We start from the raw sequence: 13,515 nt of genomic DNA, 5'->3' as shown, positions 1-13,515 counted from the left end.
ATGATGTTGTACTTCGCAACGCACTTTAAAAACCGATAAACTTTTGAGACTGTTTGCGTGCAAAAGTGGACTATGTCGGATAAGTATAAAGTTTGGCATGAAAAGTGTAGTTGTGGCAATATAAGAAAATTGATTTTGATAACGTTTCGTTTTGAGACAAAACACCAAAAAGGAGAATAATTTTATTTATAAAAATGGTTTTTTTTAAAAAAAAAATATTTTAAGTAGCTGTATCGATATCGAAACTTAGATTGAAGATTATGAAATAATGGATTTCTGTGAACTGCGACAGAGAGATTTAATTTGAACCAATGTTACAGGTTTTCTGTTATATCAATTTATTTCGTTTACGGGTCTTTTGTATTGTGACATTTTCCCAGTTTTCTTATTTCACAGTTGCCAATAATTTTAGTCACATCATCTCAAATTCCTATCTTTTTATGAATTTACTTTTTTGACTAATTAACCCCGTGTATCAGAGTCTTTTTTGAGAATCAAACAGTAACTGACCCGTGAAGAAAATTTCCCGTATTTTGCGGAACCCTAGGGTTCATTACCGTGGTCACAAGAGCCCGTCACAATTCCTTACCCTGAGCCAGTTTAATCCCATCTACACTCCCCACACATATTTAATGTCTTATAATCTGAAGTCTGTACAGATTAGGGCGATGTATTTATCACTTGTAACGATCAGTGTTGTTCAGGGATTAGCTTCTTTGAGATGACACGTGACAACGTAAGAGTTTGTCCAATCGCAAGGACAAAAATCGAGGCCGAATTTCAAAATTCGTAAGACCACGCAAACAGCAGGGCAAGTCTTCATTTTTTCCTTGAACTTGTAAAGGAATGTTTAATTGTAACTTATTCCGTTTTAACCTGTTGGTATCGAACACGTAACCACATACAAGCCCCTCGTCTCTATCATTCAATTTATAGTTATTAAAACGTGCGATTTGACGTGAAAGTTCTTGCAACGAAGAGCAGTAGTTGGATTCAGGACTTATCTGAGATACCCAGGTGTGTGAAACAAGCTCCAAGCTGTTTAACTTAACTTTTTTTTTTCGCTCTGCTCAAAATTTCCTTTCCCTCCTTCTCTCTCTGTATCCGATACTCTGTTAGTTCATCATCCGTCTCTTTCTCTCGTTATATCCGAACGCTCTCCGCCATCTTACAACTTACGTCTACTTTGGTGTCTGGACTGGTAAAGTATTCTGTCGCATTTGAGTTATTACCAGGCTCTTGATATGTGCGTTGCACTGCAAGTAAGTTGATCAGCTTCATAACAATATTTCTATTTGCTTCGCTAGACACGTAGGTTACTTGAATTTGAAGAGGCGCCTATGTACAGCCTTATATCACACAAGTTATATTACCTTTGCTTCATACAAATCGTTAAGAGTCCAGTAATAACTATATATACCGCCTGATTTAGTATTAAATAACAGTGCGTTTTTGCGCTGACTGTACTTAGGCTTTCTTAGGTTCCTTATTTCAGGACATGTGTTGCGTGTCCTTCGAAGCAGGATCAAAATATTGAACTAATATTTATGCGAGCTTCGAGCGGACTCTGCCTGGGAACTGGGAATGTTAAAAAAAAGTTTTCTCTTGTATCTATGCCAAAATTGTGCAAATTTAATTTCGCTCGTTTGTTTCGTTAATAAGATAAGTAGGTTAGAATCAATATATAAATCTTATTTCAAATACGCTTACTTTTTTACATTTCTTGCAGTGTAATAGTGTTTTTTTAAAAAAAATAATCAATAAATAGCAATTGTCTGTTTGAGATAATAGATTTTGACGAGTGGTCTTAGTAATAAATTTCTCTCCCATCTGTCGTCTGTGTACAGAAGAAGTAATCGTGTTCCCTTACCTGTAATTTCCAGCGTATCTAACTTCGGTAAGAAAGCTTTTGTCTCTACGTACCTACTCTGCTATTAACACAGCCTCCATCCTCAGTACGAGACACCAATCTTCTTTATCAGGGCAAACACCTGTATCCTCCCCAGTCTCTATAACGCATGGGTATTGCTTTTCGCCTTGACCTCTGCTAGAATGGACCTTAGTGGTCTCTACAACTTACCTTAACACTCTCCAACTTCTGTACCCCCATATTATAGGAAGTGTTCAGCTCTGACCGTTATTTGTACGGGATCGAGGACGTCCGCTTTGCGAACGAGAAAATTGTCGTGCATAATTAAACACTTTCAAGTTGGATCCTCTCTCAGAATTGCATCTTGTTAGTTGGAACCCGCCACTGACACATTAATTTGTGGGTCCATAATCAACTCGGCGTATTATTCGCAATTTTAAACACAAAATACAAAACCTGAACTAGAGCAGAAGGATTTGAGATTCTCACGGCGTTTAGTATGAAGATGGCTGACTTCTGAGTTGTATCACTGTGTAGTCTTGTGGCAGTTTATCGACGTTTCAGAGGTACTTGCTGCCTCCATCCCGAAACGTTGATAAAATTCTGTCAGACTGCACGGCGCAACAACCGAGAAGACAGACATGTTTCTAGAACTTGACAGGTACACTACGTATGTGCGCATAAGCCAACTATTTTGGGGAGTTCGCTTTCGTATTGCCTCTAAATCTTAAATTATTTATCGTGTCTTATAAATAGCGAAAAACAAGAATGTTAAAGTTCCAGGGCATAAAATATTACAAAAATTTATCCGAAGAATTGAAGAGAGTTTTGAATATTTTAATCTTTACATTTTCAGGCAGCAGATTGGAGGGCGAAAGATTCTGAACTGCTTGGTCGTATATATTTAAATATTTCTTACCAGACTGAATGGTAATTAATGATTTAGTATAATGAACTCAAATTTAAATAGCGTTTCGTTTAAAGATGATATGCTTGCATCTTAATGAAGATTGTTTCTGTAATTTATAGGAACCTGACCGCAGCTGCCACCTGGTGTTCGCTTTGCCCCTTGGATAGCGCTGTGCAGGTAATGTGGAATGACCATTACAATATTTTAACTTAGTAAGTAGATGAGAAGAACAAGGGAGACCATTTCTCCATTATGATCCGCCATTACTGCAAGCTGTGGCCTTGTTCGGTCTTCCCAACTGTTTTAATGCCATGTTTATGGATGGATCGAGTTTTATAATGGACTCTAATGAGCTTCAAAAATCCTTTAAAACAATTTTTGTTAGCAGAATGTTAATCCTTCGAAGCACGAAGCTCGTCCGAATAATATTTAAGAAACCAGTTCGTACCGCGAAGAAAACACAACTCTTCGCCATTACGAAGATCAACTGGTTAACCCTTTGAAGCCTACGCTCGTCTAAATAATATTAAAGAATCCAGTCCGTACCGCGAAGAAAACACTACACTTCACCATTACGAAGATCAACTGGTTAACGCTGTTTAAGGAAATAATCGCAGTTTGCATTGAGAATCATACGAAATGAAATCAACAAATTTGTTTAAAAAGTGTTTGTTTGTCAACGACGTCTCGATAAATTGTCCTCATTTATAATTCAGCGGCCCGGCCTATCGATGTGGTCCTGTCTTGAGAGGTACAGATCCCCTGGTCTAAATAAGACTACGTATTTGGAACGGGTTAGCGGCGGCTTTAACCTGGTGTACAGAACAGATGTAGCTAATGAAACAGACGGAGGTCTGAGGAACTAGGACATATTATGAGGGAATGTTCTCCTGGTCATCTGTCCGTGTCACCGTTTTCGCTAGGAATTTCCTTTACCTAAGTCAAGGGATCCACAGACAAGGATAAACGATAGAATAGTACCGACAGTTTCCTAAATACGTTCACCATCGAATATGGCTGTCCTCTGGGTATAAGTTCACCGACGTTTCAGAGGTTCGTTGCTGCCTCCATCATCAGGTCTATGATTAAGGAGGCAGAACGTACCCCTGGAACGTTAATAAATTTCTACCCAGAAGATAACCATCTTTATTCCCATCACCGTGAGAACCTGAAATCCTACTGATTTTTATAATGTTGGTATGGCTGTCATAAATCATTACGTAAAGACCAGTCTAGCATCAACGTGTGTTTTTCCATGTATGTTGAGTAAATTCGAACCGTAAAGCACATTTCAGCGATATATACACCATGTGTGTGTGTGTGTGTGTGGGGATGGGATGGTTTAGCAGTCATTTATAAATGTCCCGTCCAGAAGACTGGCGTTGCCATCTGGTGCCGGGCGGGAACGTACTCCTTTGCCCTTAAGACGTGAAGCTTATGGACACAGAATAGGTTCTTCTTAGACACTGTCATATGCCATTTCTCATCATATAAACCTGTAAATGGATTGCACTGGATCGAGAACATTCCCTCGGTGGATTCTTTTGTGTTTTAGCGACGCTCAAATTATATGACGTCTAATGGTAGGATGATTAGTGAAAAATGAATCGGTATGAACATGTAACGTGGTGGTAGTGACGTAATTTAACTACTGTACGCCACGGTGGTCTAGCGGTCAGAACACTAACCTTGTAAGCCTGGGGTCCCGGGTTCAATTCCCGGTGGTGCTCAAATTTATAACTTGTGTTGGGCAAGGCCGTGGTCTAGGCATCATGGAGTTTTCCTCCGGGGGCTTCCCCGGTTTCTCCGTGGCATCCCAACAATTACTCCACTCACACACTGAAGAAGGCAATGGCAAACCACTTCTGGATCATCTGCCAAGAACGTATATGAACAGGTCCCAGTCCGAGAAAAGGATGGAAGGATCCTGTTCATATGGACCTGTCGTCAGACAGAACACTACAAATAAAAAACTGGTGTTTATTTAGAGAAACTGGAGAATACCACGAAATATATCGGAATAGACGATCTTCGGGGTAGGATTTGAACCTGGAACCCCCTCCTTTGTTTACATCTTGGAGTGACATTAGAAGGGAGTTAGTCAATAGTTGGTTCATGTAACTGCTCAGTTGTTGTGTTCTAACGAGTAATGTTTTTGACACGGTCAGTAGAGACATTTTAATTAAAGTCACACACACATACCACATCCATCTTCTTCTATTGAATTCAGGAATATGACTGTCATATCGTTTTGTAAATGTGTCTTCTGCTGTATCTTATTTGGTCCTTACTGGAAACAGGGAAGTGTATATATGACTCGTCTACTTATAGGGTTACCAAAAATAAGTGGATAAATACTCGCGAAATTTTCTTTGGCCTGTATAGAGTTATTTAGGAAGCAGATTAACTTAATCATTTAATATACTTAAATATTGCAGTGAAAATTGTTGACATTAAAATAAATTTACAACAGAACGCTCCGTATAACAAGTTTTGACGTCTCACCTACACTTCGTACTTAGGCCAAGAATGAGTGGATGATTACCTCCACTCCTCGTACTCCTGATTACCTGCCTAATAAGTACCAGGGACATCTTTACCACTGAAAGACTACTGTTAAAAAGTACATCGTTTGATATCTGGTAAAAATCTAATAAAAATGCACGCTAGCATAATGTATAAAAATTGTATTTGAATTATTTATCGTTTTGAAGCTTCATATAATTATATACACCTGAGGATGGTTCTTTTAGGAACTGAAACATGTCGTGAAACATGAAAAATGATGGTCTAATGTAAATCGAATATTTCGATAAAGAACATCATTTAATATTTTAAATATTTTAAAATGTTAATTATTGTAATATTTTAATATTTAATAAGAATTTATTGTGATTAGACGGACAAGATTTAATATATACTTATTATATCACAATATGACGCAACTTTACCATCTTACTGTTAAAAAGTTAATTGCAACGCAAAATAACCCTGTTACATTAACTAGAGCCGTGGATTATTTTGTTATCGTATGTTGGTAAACGTTCACCAGGTTGAAAAGTTCTTCGACTGGAACCTGTGAGGCGTAAGAACTATTTGTGTGGTGGACCGTTTTGATAACAGTCGTAAGTTAGATTTGAGCTTATAGATATTAATTTATTTCGAAAAATTTTAGTGTAGACGCGGCATCGGATTTTACCAGAATTCGTTTAGATATGAGACACCCGGATGGACTAATGGATGGCCAAGCTGTCCTCTCATTTCGTGAATTTTGTGCAAAGAGAGCTGTAACTACATATCAGAACTGCAGAATCGTCCTTGTTTTATTGATGAATACTTTTTTTGGATCTGAAACGAGTGTACTTAGTAGAAAAAAATAAGGACGCTGAGTCACATAACACTGGAAAGTGACTCAATGTTCGATTCTGTCTTAATACTACGTTTTCAAAATCTGTTTTGACTGATGACGCCCGGAAATTAAAACACAAAACGCTGAAAGAATAGTAATTACTGTGAAATATACAGTCATCTTTCTAGTTGAGATGGTAGCAATGCTATCACGAATTTCTGCAAAGTTAGCAGTAAAAATGTATCAAGTAGCTTCTGGCTACATTAAATAACTTGCGTCTGCGCTGTAGCAAATTCGTTTTGAATAAAAGTTGCGACCTTCCGTACACGTTTAGAGACACACCAGAAGTTTAAATACCATGAACGAACTATAATTTTATCTCTTGTTTTGTATCGATATGAAACTCAGACTCTGACGTTAAGAGACACTGATTAAGACATACTGAGTCAGTCCACTGAAATAAGTCGCCTCTTTTCAAAGTCATTTCGTTAAATACATCTTAACAGACGTTAATTAAGATAAGAATCGATTAATCATTTCGGGGAAAAATCAAGATGTCAGTCTAATTAATATATGCATTGTCTTAACTGCTGTTCCGTCGCTGAGAGAGAGAATTTGTCGTGTATTCTGTGCTGAATCACGGTTATCAGAAAGTGCTCGTGGGTTGGGGAGGGGCTCCATGTACTTCAAATGGGGGTAGCAGGGCTGCACCCCTGTTAGAGGGATTCTGCCCCAGATGAGGCAGACACGCGATCCTGGTATCAGCAGCTTTGGATAAATTCTCTTGATCGATCTGTTGGCTCTTATTAATCGGTGCGATGTCTCAGCGTTATTGGCCTGGTGTATGAGCTCATTATGTCAACTGGGTTTTCCCCAGGCTCTTTTCTGGTCTGTCTACAAATTGTCAAATTTTGATTGGCAACTTGATAAATAATTTCTTTTTTGTAGTCTTGTTGGACAATGAGTTTTGTTACAACCGTTGCTATGGAAATGCTGTTAAGGGCCATACAGGATAATATTTATTACTGTGTGCGTTTAATTATTTATATTTTACCGTCAATATTAACGGGAACTTTACTAGTATTTCGCATTTGTCACTGGCGAACTTTTATAATGGATCACAAATGAATTGCGTGTGACGGTTTGGATTGGATTAAACTGCCTCAGGAGAGGGAAATGTAGGTTTCTCGAATGTTTTTAAAAGATGGAAAACTTTTGAGTCGATGAGCTACTGTAACAAGGACTCTGTACAGTGAAATCTACTTATTTATTGTGAACAGGAAGGGGTGGGAACGGGCTGTGTCGTGGCCTATTTTAAGGCGGTGTCCCAGGATACGCCAGGAAAACCCCTTGAAAGCCGAGTGAGGCTGTCGGGTCCTCTACCTTGGACCGAACAAAGGCAGATAAATGAGCGCGTCTCGATGACCCCTGCAGCAATTAGTTTCTGTACGAGGCTGCTGGCTTGCAGTATTGACAGACAGTTATTGACGGCGGAGAACAGCCAACCGAAGTACACGTATGACGTGTTATAGCATCGTCACTATGAGAAAGTCCTGCCTGCGTCTAAGTCGCTTCGTCTGATTTCCTGAGCCAGTTGAAGGATTTTCATGAAATTTGGTGAACTTATTATCATCAATGTCATGGTCAGAGATAAAAATTTCTGTAAGTTATGATATCGTTTCCTGTCAGGTAATCATCATGTATTTTGGCGTAAATTAAGATACAATTTTACATCTTGATTATTCTTTAGTCTGGTGGTTAGTGTACTAGCCTGTATTTAAAAGGTCCCGGGTTATAACCCAATCGTTGCCCCCTAATATCAAAATCATAAGGAATCTGAAGACGGCAGTAGTTTCCACTTCCGAAAATCCACGTGTGTGAATTATACTTCAGATATTCCGTATTGAAAAATGTCTAACACAGATCTTTTATAAAATTTACTTCTACATTGTGTAATTGTCAGTCTTCTTTTACGTCATGCCTTCTGTCTATTGCTAGGAGAAAATATTGTTTTATACCCTTTTAAAGCAAAATGGTAACTATATGTACCACCTGCTCAGACACCAAACAGTTGTGCATTTTGGTCACAGGGTGTAGACCGATTCTTGTGTTTCTCATTACTCGACTTTGGTTCTTCGAAGGGTTCACGATAAATTCTAAAGAGAAGTCGGTAGGTGGCTCTGCTAGAGTTGACGCTCTATATCCACTGCACCTTTCTTTCTTTCATCGCTTGGACCACAACGCGCTGACGAGTCGACGCCAAACCATTCCCAAAAGTCGCCCTTTCCGTCGGCGATTGAAACGAAACTATCTTCCTGTACTTCGATTTTCTTCGGGGAGGGGGCGCTCACATAACTGGACACTGTGGTCTAAATTGCAATTGACGAATGTACCGTTTCTTTGTTTGTTTGTTTGTTTGTTTGTTGTTTTTTTAAAGTGTTCTGTCTGACGACAGGTCCATGTGAACAGGATCCTTCCATCCTTTTCTCGGACTGGGACCTGTTCATATACGTTCTTGGCAGATGATCCAGAAGTGGTTTGCCACTGCCTTCTTCTGTGTGTGAATGGAGTAATTGTTGGGATGCCACGGAGGAAAACTCCGTGTTGCCTAGACCACGGCCTTGCCCAACACAAGTTATAAATTCGAACCCGAGACCCCAGGATTACAAGGCCAGCGTTCTAACCGCTAGACCACCTCATCTTAATATTATTTAGTGTTCTGTCTGACGACAGGTCCATATGAACAGGATCCTTCCATCCTTTTCTCGGACTGGGACCTGTTCATATACGTTCTTGGCAGATGATCCAGAAGTGGTTTGCCATTGCCTTCTTCTGTGTGTGAATGGAGTAATTGTTGGGATGCCACGGAGGAAAACTCCGTGTTGCCTAGACCACGGCCTTGCCCAACACAAGTTATAAATTCGGGCACCGCCGGGAATCGAACCCGAGACCCCAGGATTACAAGGCCAGCGTTCTAACCGCTAGACCACCTCATCTTATTATTATTTAATGTTCTGTCTGACGACAGGTCCATATGAACAGGATCCTTCCATCCTTTTCTCGGACTGGGACCTGTTCATATACGTTCTTGGCAGATGATCCAGAAGTGGTTTGCCATTGCCTTCTTCTGTGTGTGAATGGAGTAGTTGTTGGGATGCCACGGAGGAAAACTCCGTGTTGCCTAGACCACGGCCTTGCCCAACACAAGTTATAAATTCGGGCACCGCCGGGAATCGAACCCGAGACCCCCAGGATTATTTAATTCCGTCAAGAGGTGTGGTACAAAGGCCGACGGACATACCTTCCATGGCGCATTTGCTTTAGCATTAACGACAGTGGAGCGGTGTCTTACGTCACTCACGTCGTCCGGCGTCGCCCCGGGACGCCAGAATGCTTTCGTGTCGCGACGACACGAGCTGTGACAAAAGGCAGCAGCGAATTCAGTTTCAGCCTTCTATATAAACGTCCGCTTACTTTCTTGAGAATAAATAATCCCCTGCCTCTTATTCCATTCACTTTCTCATCCCGTCTTTGTTCCAACCCTTACACAAGCAGCGATATTTCATCCCCTGAGCTGAGGGGGGTAAGAGTTCTCCGTGGCTTGGAGCGAGATCGTTCTAAAGGTGTATCACAGTTTGCTTTAACCCCTGCAAGTACGAACCATGTTTAATGTCGTTTCTCAGATACATTGTTTACTTTTTCTTTCAACTGAACACCCCCCCCCCCCCGCCAATCTCATTTCTGTCTCATTATCGTAATTGGATGAAATTTATTCTGCCCTCAATTTCTAAACAACGTTTTTCCTTCATAATTTATTTTCATATAAAAATGTTATATTTGCCGTATGTCTGACATCAAAAGACAATTCATAATATTTCGTTTTCCGTTTGGGATTAATTTCCTCGATCCTAGTGACAAGATAAATATTTTTTTTTTAATATTTAGGGTTTTAAGGGAGTGGGGGCTGATACCTACATACTGCTCCATACTTCAGTACTATCTGTCTCCTGCCGCTTGTAATTCTGAGCGTGGATTACACGAAGATTTACTGCCAGACCACACGAAACACATTTCTTGTGCAGTTACTGTATTTATCTCGAATTTTGGCGAAGGAAATGGAGAAAGTCTTTCACTTTTATCTTGCTCTGAATCTACGGCTAGTACATAATAATTCACGCCATCTTGAATTGAGTCTCGCACTATGTATGGGGATACAGAAATATTTATTGTTAACTAAGGGGGTGGATCGTTACTTGTAATAAAAGAAACTCAGTGTGAGGAAAGTGGGAACGGATCGTAGAGGAAACCGATAAATCCTGCGGGGTTGAATCTGTTCCAGGTGTTTTTCTCGCGTGTTATTTTACCACGTTGGTAGTGGTATGTGTGTGTGTTCCATAATGGGGAATGCTACGTCTTACAGCTAAGAGAAAACTTAAATTAAGGCGACGTTCTGTGTTACAAACGAGAGGTTTCGGGGAACCTGCCGAGACATGTCATGTAACGAGCTTGGGACATACGAAACGTATCATGTTGCAAGTTACTGCCGAAACTTATGATATGTGGACTTTACGATTAGGAAACCTGTGTGCATTGATGACGAGGTTCGTGGATAAAGTAAGGATTTTTTTTTTACCTTTATATACTTTATACTTAAGATTTTCATATATTAAATCTTGTCCGTCTAATCACAATAAATTCTTATTAGATATTAAAATATTACAATAATTAACATTTTAAAATATTTAAAATATTAGATGATGTTCTTTATCGAAATATTCGATTTACATTAGACCATCATTTTTCATGAATTTTTTTTTAATATTTAATAAGAATTTATTGTGATTAGACGGACAAGATTTAATATATACTTATTACATCACAATATGACTCAACTTTACCATGTTATTAATATTTTCAATTTTGGGAAGTTTAAAGTTTCGAAGAACTTGGACGAATAAGTCGTCAGTGTGACAATAATACTAACACGATGGTTAGAGGTAAAGTGTGGAATCTTCTTTATCGATTTTTTTTGTTTACAATAGATTTGGAACTGTAGAAAATATATTTAAATATCACCGAGGGGCATATAATTAAAACGAACGTGTATGGGGGGAAAGTGCTTATAATAAAATTGAGTACGTGTCGTTACAATGAAGCAAGGCTGTGGAATAGCTCGGCGTATGAAAACGAAAGGAAAGAAAGAATGAAGGAGTCTCAGTAGAACACGAAGCAGAGGGAGAACAAATCCAGGAATAGCAGGTCCAGTGTTTTAAGGCGCGCGGGTGTTCTGTGGGTGTGGGGAGGGGGGGGGTTACCTGTTCCTTACAGCAAAGAGCACGCAGGAGCTGAAAAACAACTTTACCTTGCCTCCTGGCAAAGAAGAGAAGCGAAATAAGGGTTTTGTAAAGCTAATGGTCTGTGACGTTTAGCAGTTGTAAAGAAGCCATTTGTTGAGCCTGTTGTTCATGGAAATCCCGCTGTAATCCCGTTCTTTCTCTCTGCCCAACATTCTCAGAACCTCTTCTGCGTTCCCTTTATCCGTATACTGCAGAAGATCTTGGTGAACACAGATTTCGTGTTTCCTCACTGATAGGATTACCAAAATGTATTCAGTTAATTAACTTAATTACGACGTCGTCGTCTTTTATTATACGTTCTTTTTGAACTGAGTGAGCAAAAATGTATTGGAAGAGTCGACTTTCAGTCGCCAAAACTACCGAGAACAGTTTAGGTAAAATTTTATAGTTGGAGGGGCCGGAGATAAATTTGAATTCCTTCCCACAGGTGTTTTTTTTGCAAGCCTTGAATCCCACGAAGTTTTCAAATCAGACTTCATAAGTGACATTTCAATTTCTTACTGAGACGAGTTTGACGATGACAGCCCTCTGACATATACTAGGCAGTCTAGTTTCTTAGGTCGCCCTGATGATGGAAAAAAAAGAGGCTATAGCTAGAATTTGATCATTTTCCTGCAGTGGAAGAAGATAGTAAGTAAAAGACGCCAGAGCAGAATTAATCTTCCCCACTGTCCAAACCGATTACTCGACAACTAACTAAAACCTTCTCCCCCCCCTCCACTTTAGAGATCTGTTCTTAACAAAATCGCATTTAAAAAATAAAAATAATAACTCTTAGTCTTTGCATCAGCGTTAACACCGTTTTCGGATATGCTCTGACAATAGACGTAAAATGTTGCCAGCCGTTAATAAGAAATCCTATTAAGATACTTCTTAAGACCGAGGGAACAAGAAATTCTCAGTGTTTTGGCAGAAAGAGGGGACTTCATTATGAATGAAAAATTGTGAAATTAATCTGTGAAATATATTTCCCTCGGTGGTATTTTGTGTGTAAGATCCAGATAAATAAATACATAAAATCACGCATTGCACTAGAAGCATGTTTAAACTGAACTAAATATCAGATTTCTCATATTTTTCTTATATTTCGTAACTTATTTGTGTTTTTAAAAATATTTCAAGTAAAAATGTTATGCCTTTATTACTTATAACCCGTTATAATTATTATTGTATAACTAATAAAAAGACGTAGGATTTGAGGTTTTCGCTGGGGTGAGTCTGAAGATTACTGTCTTTTAGATTGTAGCGCCGTGTACTCTGGTAGATGTCCACCGACGTTTCAGAGGTCCATGCTGGACTGGTCACGATTCTGCTTTTGGAAGCGACGGTGAGGTCAGTTGTAAGGCGATAGGCATTGATACTTGCGCCTAGCTCTAGCGTAATTTTCAAGCTAATATCTGTAAACATTTTGCGGACCACAGTGTGATAACTACTGCAACGAAGTATCTAAAATGTTATAAATTTCTTTTCTAGCCTTGATAATAATTTTAGTATGATGCAACAGATTTGTAAGGGTGAAACATTTTTATTATCAGCATTTTGCGCCCTGAGTTATGTGATTTGTTTGTGAAAAACGAAACGCGATATTGTTTATACACTGCACTAAAGTTTAACAGTTCTTGAACGCATTAGCGATGCGAAGGAGAAAAGTTAATTTGAATTAAATTTTCGCAAGTCACTGCATTGCCTCTCTCACGCAAGAGCCTAAATTTTCTTAACTGTGACATTTATTTAAAATTCGAAGCAAGCCTGGCTTCGCGTGCCTCTCTCCTCATCCGTAATTTCAACCTGCCACTCGGCTTCCTTGCTTTGCTAATATGGCTACACGCAATTATTCTACTCGATATGACTGACTTTAGTTACCGGAACGAATAGGTTACGTCATAAATTTACCTGTATTTAATGTGCTCCCCTCCCACTGGGAGTACCAGTGTATTTTCGTTAATGAAGTGCAGAAATTGTGGGACTGGGGCAGAGGCCCTTTCTCTAAACAGCTTTATGTTCGATCTATATTAAAACGGGACGGGTC

The 13,515-nt window shown here is 39.2% G+C and overlaps 1 long non-coding RNA gene across 1 annotated transcript in view; it reads left to right on the top strand.

Moving 5' to 3' along the window:
* Window positions 1-13,515, top strand: part of LOC147873238 (uncharacterized) — a 68,362-nt gene that overhangs the window by 32,708 nt on the left and 22,139 nt on the right. Inside the window, exon 3 of the long non-coding RNA XR_015536165.1 lies at window positions 2,900-2,957. This is a non-coding gene — a long non-coding RNA (uncharacterized LOC147873238). The remainder of the gene's footprint in view (window positions 1-2,899; window positions 2,958-13,515) is intronic.

The sequence above is a fragment of the Zootermopsis nevadensis genome, unplaced genomic scaffold (assembly GCF_977971745.1).
Source record: "Zootermopsis nevadensis isolate Lab colony 2312 unplaced genomic scaffold, Znev_1.0 Znev_ptg000021l, whole genome shotgun sequence".
NCBI lineage: Eukaryota > Metazoa > Arthropoda > Insecta > Blattodea > Termopsidae > Zootermopsis > Zootermopsis nevadensis.
The sequence above is the reverse complement of the archived record's forward strand: the minus strand, read 5'-3'. Positions and strand labels throughout refer to the sequence as shown.